The sequence below is a fragment of the Eumetopias jubatus genome, unplaced genomic scaffold, assembly GCF_037043125.1.
Source record: "Eumetopias jubatus isolate StellerSeaLion01/CBP00866 unplaced genomic scaffold, mEumJub1_p1.0 scaffold_4, whole genome shotgun sequence".
NCBI classification, from domain to species: domain Eukaryota; kingdom Metazoa; phylum Chordata; class Mammalia; order Carnivora; family Otariidae; genus Eumetopias; species Eumetopias jubatus.
In genome coordinates, this window is record NW_028274810.1 from 5,936,723 (window position 1) to 5,942,994 (window position 6,272).

The window sequence follows — 6,272 nt, forward strand, 5'->3', positions numbered from 1 at the left end:
CCAATGAAAACCCTCCGGGAATGGAGTGGGTAATGTAACTTACTTACTATAACTTTCCACGGCCCATGGGAACATGTTCTTTCCCGAGGAGCGGTGTTCCCCAAACATCCCTCTTTCTGGCCATATCTGTGATAAGGTGTCCTTTTCTGGAGACTGTCTAGGCAGGTGTTCCCAAAACATTTAGCCTTGCCTCTGACTTGTCTCAACAGGAGGGTTGTCTTGAATCTTGAATCTGGCCATTTGTGACTTCAAATTAATCCTTCATCTCCAAAAATTCTGGGCTGCTTTGCTGCTTTGTGGTTGGCTATGCCTTCTCTATTCCCATTTTAAACCTCAGCAACTTGGGGAAGAATTCTTTCCCCACAAACAATATTCACAATCCATTCCTTTATGGGAGGTCACGGATGGCTTTTGGCTCTCTCCCCTTGCCCAAATCTATACGTTTCCTTTCATTTTATATCTGCTAGTTATGTAGCAACATTTAATATAATATTAGGTAGTGAAACGAAGAGAACACAAGAATTTTATGTAAATTATGATTCTGGCTATGTAAAAACAAACAGAAAATACATATACACACATATAAAAAAAACAAGGAAGAAAAAAACCCCAAGTAATTAATAAATTAATAATGGTTATGTTACGAGTACCAGGATTTTGGATTTTTTTCTTATTCTCTATTTCCCTAAACATTTTCATGAAATGGAAAAATACTTTTATAATTAAGAAAGAGACTTACTAAAATAAGGTAAGAGGCAGAATGAGTAACAAAGTATGATAAAATAAATAAAACAAGTAATCTCGTTGTAGATAAGATTTCCTGGAAGTAAATATACATAGCTCTTAGCCCAACGTGTGTTAACTGATAGAGAAATATGACCACAGAACACTCATGGAAGACGTTTAGCCACGTCACCCTTGTCTACTCGGAGAATGACTGAAAGGAAGAACAGCATGAGACTTCAAACCTGTTGGGCCTTTGAGGAGACCTGGGGGAGGGGCTAGGAGTCCAGGCACATTAGAGGTTTGGGAGCTGTAGGGAGACTGTAGACTTTACAAAACGTGGGGGTTTCCGGGAAGTGCTTCAAGCATGACATAGCGAGGCTCTGATACTGTTTATTTTTAGAAGTCCTGTTGAGAGGAGTATCTTTCACCTCTCACTAGATTAACTATGCTCCTTGGAACCATGGACATCTTTCTGCTGCAGCAGCAATAGGATCAAAGCACGTGTTTAGAAAGAGAAGTGAAAAACACCAGATGTGAGCAAAACCACAAGGGGAATTTCAGACAGGCTGCATGCACCGGATTACCCAATTTGGAATGTGGCCCAGGTCCCAGAACAGGCAGACCCTCTAAGGATCAGGCTGGAGAGACAGAGGTTATTGATCCTGATTTAAGCCAAATGCCGTTAACTTGACCTGTGACCTCGCTCAAGCCAATGACTTCCTCCAAACCACTTTCACCGTCTGTAAACTGGAAGGAGTTGCTCATTTCCTCTCAGGAATAGCTAATGGAAACCATGCTAACAACTAGAGGTAAGAACGAGGCATGATCTTGAAGACTGATGGTAAATGACATAGGAGTACGTAAATACCACACCATATACACACTTAGAGTGTGTAGATACAAATATTTTGTGGGAAGGATACGTGTAAAAAAAAAAACTCCACGGGATTAAAGATTGTGTCACACCAGTTCACAGACTAAATAACTGGAGGGGGTGTGACAGGATATACATTTTTTCCCTCACCCATAGCTCTTTAGGTCCGGTGGGTCATGTTTGCTCTTATTATGGCCCCAAACCTTTAGTATGGACCTAAAATTTCTCTGCATTCCTCCATTTTGTCTCGGTTTTCTCATCCAAATGTTTCCCACATTGTTGCTCCATTCAAGAATATTTCCTGTCTGTCTTGTTCATCTACGTAGTTCACTCCTCCTACTGGGCTTTAAACCAGCCTTACTCACCCCCCACAAACGCCATTAATTTATTCCTATCCCTGCCAACTTTGAGTCAATCTCTAAGTTGACCCCCCAGCCAGAAACCTATGAAGCATCACTAAGTCCTCTGTTCTCCCCCTCTTGGGCTTCTTGCATAACCAGATGCTCTCTTAACCAGGGGAGGGGCCCCACTAAAGATTAAAAAGCATGCTGGATTAAAAAGCAGATGAAGGGGCGCCTGGGTGGCTCAGTTGGTTAAGCGACTGCCTTCGGCTCAGGTCATGATCCTGGAGTCCTGGGATCGAGTCCCACATCGGGCTCCCTGCTCAGCAGGGAGTCTGCTTCTCCCTCTGACCCTCTTCCCTCTCGTGCTATCTCTCATTCTCTCTCTCTCAAATAAATAAAAAAAAATAAAAATCTTTAAAAAAAAAAAAAAAAAGCAGATGAAGTTGTCAGCCATGGCAGTCATAGTGTAGAACAGGGAATCACCTTGGAATCACTGAGCATGGCCGTCTTCAGGAGTCATGGGCATAGTGAAACCACCCGCCCCCCCACCCCCCACTGACCCTTTGGTGAGAAGTTGTCCCTGGAGAGGAGGAGGGACACGGTAGTGGGTCCAAGAGGCAGACACTGGAATTCATCCTAGTGCTCATGTACTCGGGAAGTGGCTGCATATGGGAAAAAGAACAAATAACCTGACTAGCGAGGGTTCTGATATTTTGGGCCATTGGAAGCTGATGGGGCACTGCTGAGCCGAGTGTTGTGTGGGGGAGTCACTTTTGCTAAAGTGCCAAAGCGAATGGACTCTACTTTGGCCCGCATGGAGCAGCAGAGAGAGGACCCAGCCACCACGGCCCCTCCCTGGACAACTTTGTCACCAGCTCTAGCGTCATTCCTTCCCATGAGTCTCCTTGCCTCCCATCACTACCAAGTTTGATTGTGTGATCCCTGTTATTGTTCTTATCACTCGCAACTTCAAATCAGCCTCTTTTTCATCCCTCCACCATATCGTTTTCTGGGATGTTTTTACTACATGATCACAGGGGTCCCTAAAGTTGATTCGATTCCAGAGAAATGTTTGAGCCCCTACTCCATAAGCCTAGATCCTAGGGAACACAAAGATGAGTAAAACACGGTTACTGCTCTCAAGGAGCTGATATCACATGATTTGGGTGGCTTTGCTAACTAACATTTAATCCAGTGATGGCCTGGGTTCCCGTAATTATCTTCCATATTGGCCTGCCTTGTCCCGTTCATTTATTTATCCATTTTTTTTTAAGATTTTTATCTATTTATTTGACAGAGAAAGACACAGCGAGAGAGGGAACAGAAGCAAGGGGAGTGGGGGAGGGAGGAGCAGGCTCCCCGCGGAGCAGGGAGCCCGATGCGGGGCTCAATCCCAGGACCCTGGGACCATGACCTGGGCCGAAGGCAGACGCTTAACGGACTGAGCCACCCAGGTGCCCCGCATTCATTTATTTAACACATATTTATCGAGCACCGACCATGCCCTAGGCACTGGGCTAGCCTTAGGATGCAACAATAAATAAAACAAACGTCATTCTTATCTTTGAGAGCATAACTACAATGTAAAAGGACCAGAGGCTCAATGATATACATGTCTGACTACAAAAGGAATAGGTAAAACTTCATGTTCCTGTCTCTCCTACCAGAGACTGGGGTGCATGCCACCGTAATCCCTCTCCCAGCCATGATACAGTGAACTTACAGGTGAGGCACGTTAGGTTCTTATTTGAGTCAGACTCCAGGGGCACCTCAGGGGAACAGGAGGCAGAGGGACCAATCTCCACGACAATAATGAGTAGCTGGTTACCCCACGCCCTTGGCTCCTTCCTCTCCAATATTCTCATCGCCTCTCTTCTCAGCAAGCAAGTACCTCTCATACCGCTTCCTGAGTCTATATGGGTTAGAATCTTTCAAATATGTAAAGTGAAATATCTTTGCTTTGTGGATGAACAGTCTTCAGTAATTGTAGGTAAAGTCAATTATGTAAACATTAAGTTTCCAAGGAAGGGTAAGTGGAGGGCCTCCAAGGAAATGTTTTTCTTATTGGAAGAGGCATGTAAGATGGAGGCAAGTATCAGATTTCTCCTGATGGCAATAAAACTACTTCTTAGAATGTCAGGAGGGCTAGCTAATGTAACGGTGACCAAATAAGGGATGTAGTGAATCTCCTCAGGGCCTCTGACTCCTCAGAATGAGACCCCAAGAAATGACTCACTGTAACAAACTTGGCCAACTATTGATTAACTGTGCTTACAGAAGAGTATAATATTAGAATAAAAAGGAGCATTATAGACTGTATTGGATTACCAGTACAAGCGTAAAGTTTGGAATCAGATGGTCCTAGGTGTTCAAATTTCAGCTCAGGTTCCTCTTTGCCACCTGAGCCTAGGGCAATTTATTTAGCTTTTAGCTTCCCGGTCCCTTTATTTTCTCATTTTCATAACACAGATAAAAATTCCTATTGAGTAGAGTTTTTTTTTTTTTTTAAAGGACTAAATAAAGTGACATAATCGAATAATCAAAGGCCCTTGGCACAGAGTGGGCACTCTGTAAATGCTCCTTTCTTCTTTTCATTTTACAGATTAAAAACCAAAGGCTGAAGCGCTGACCTAAGTTGCCTGAGGGCCCACGATTGACCAGTGCCATACCTGGACGAAAGCCCCTGGCTTCCTGACTTCTCACCTAGCTGTCTTTCGATTGTTTTCATAGTGGGAGTTGAGCAAAGATAATTGAAAACACATTTATCTCTGGTTTCCTAAAGCTGGAGGGGGATGAAATTTTTAAAAAGAAGGCGGGGTGAGAGATGTAAAAAGCCGATTTACTTCGCTGAGTTTACATTGCTTGAGCACACACCCCACGTGGTGAAGGGAAGTGGCAGAGCATAGCCAACGTGGGGTTAAAGATTGTGTTACATTAATCCACAAAGTAAATAATCCACATATCCTCAAGGGAGGGGTGTGTGTGACAGAGTGTCTTTTTTCCCCTCACCCACATAACGCTTTGCGTCTCCTTCAGGCCACCTTAGATCTAGACTAGTTTTCAGAAGGTCCTATGTAAACCTTTTCTTCAGGGTTCTGAGCTTGCTAATGTGTGGATTTGGCAAAGAAGTGCAAATTATAGTAGTTATGCATGAAAAATCATTGGTAACCTGCAAATTATGTCAGTGTGGGATTGGCACTCCACGTGCTTGAACAGAAAGAGCCTTGGGCCAAGGATAGGACGCCTGGGTCCCCTGGCACTACCACTAACTAGTTAGGGGGACCCAGAGGAGGAAGCTAACTTCTCTGGGCATCCGGCTGTCACCTGTAAAATGCCATCAAGTACCGAAAGCAAAACAATGACCACATTTCATTTTCCTTTGTCCTTACAAGAATGCCAGGAGGTAGCTAGTATTCTATCCATATCAGAGGTGAACAAAGAGAGGCGTAGAGGTATTGCGATTTGCCCAGTTATCATTCAGCTAGTGAGTGGCAGAATCCGATAGAGTTGGGAGATTGAACCCAGAACGTGCTCTTAACCTCCAAGACAGACTACCCGTATGGGGAAGGGGAAATGGGTATTAAAAGCTCACGGCACTTTCATGAAGTTGAAACAAATATTTATTACAATCATTTACAGGGGACATAATCCCTGCTGCAGTGCCTGTATTCAAGCCATTTTCAGCTCATTGACTTTCTTATTCATTGCTTCTCATCTGATCTGAGAGCATCAAACCACACTTATCCTCTTTCACCTCATTTGTTTTGGTGTCAGGTCTCCTTCCACACTGGCTGCACTGAGGGGGAAGCCAGCACCCCTTCTTGCCAAGTGGGGGAGTGTAAGTGTCAGAAGCCACCCTCACACACTCACAAGCATGTACACAAAGACCCACACACATAAACACACACACAGGCACGCACACGTACAGAGTCATGTTAGTGTGTTATCCACATGTTATTGTGTTATCCTGGTTTCAGAAACGGACAGTTTAAGACTCCGTCATTACGATGTCAGTGCATACACCGGGAATAGATAATTTCCCAGAGTTGAGGTTTGGAGTGAGAAAATGCTGGGATAAAGTGATAGAAAGTGGAGACACGTGTACTAAGGAGAATCTCCGGGGACTCAAACCCATTGGTTTCAGTGCCAACCCTGGATTCTGCAATAAGCTTATAAATTTCTCCCGGACATTCAGGCCCTTGGAAGACCTTACCCTTGGTGGGCGGTAAGTTTGACACAATGTCAGTGTCTCTTACACAAACTGATTGTGAGCTTTCACTCAGGTAGCTGTGTATTGTGCTCCAGGCAGTGGTGGTCATCAGACTGCA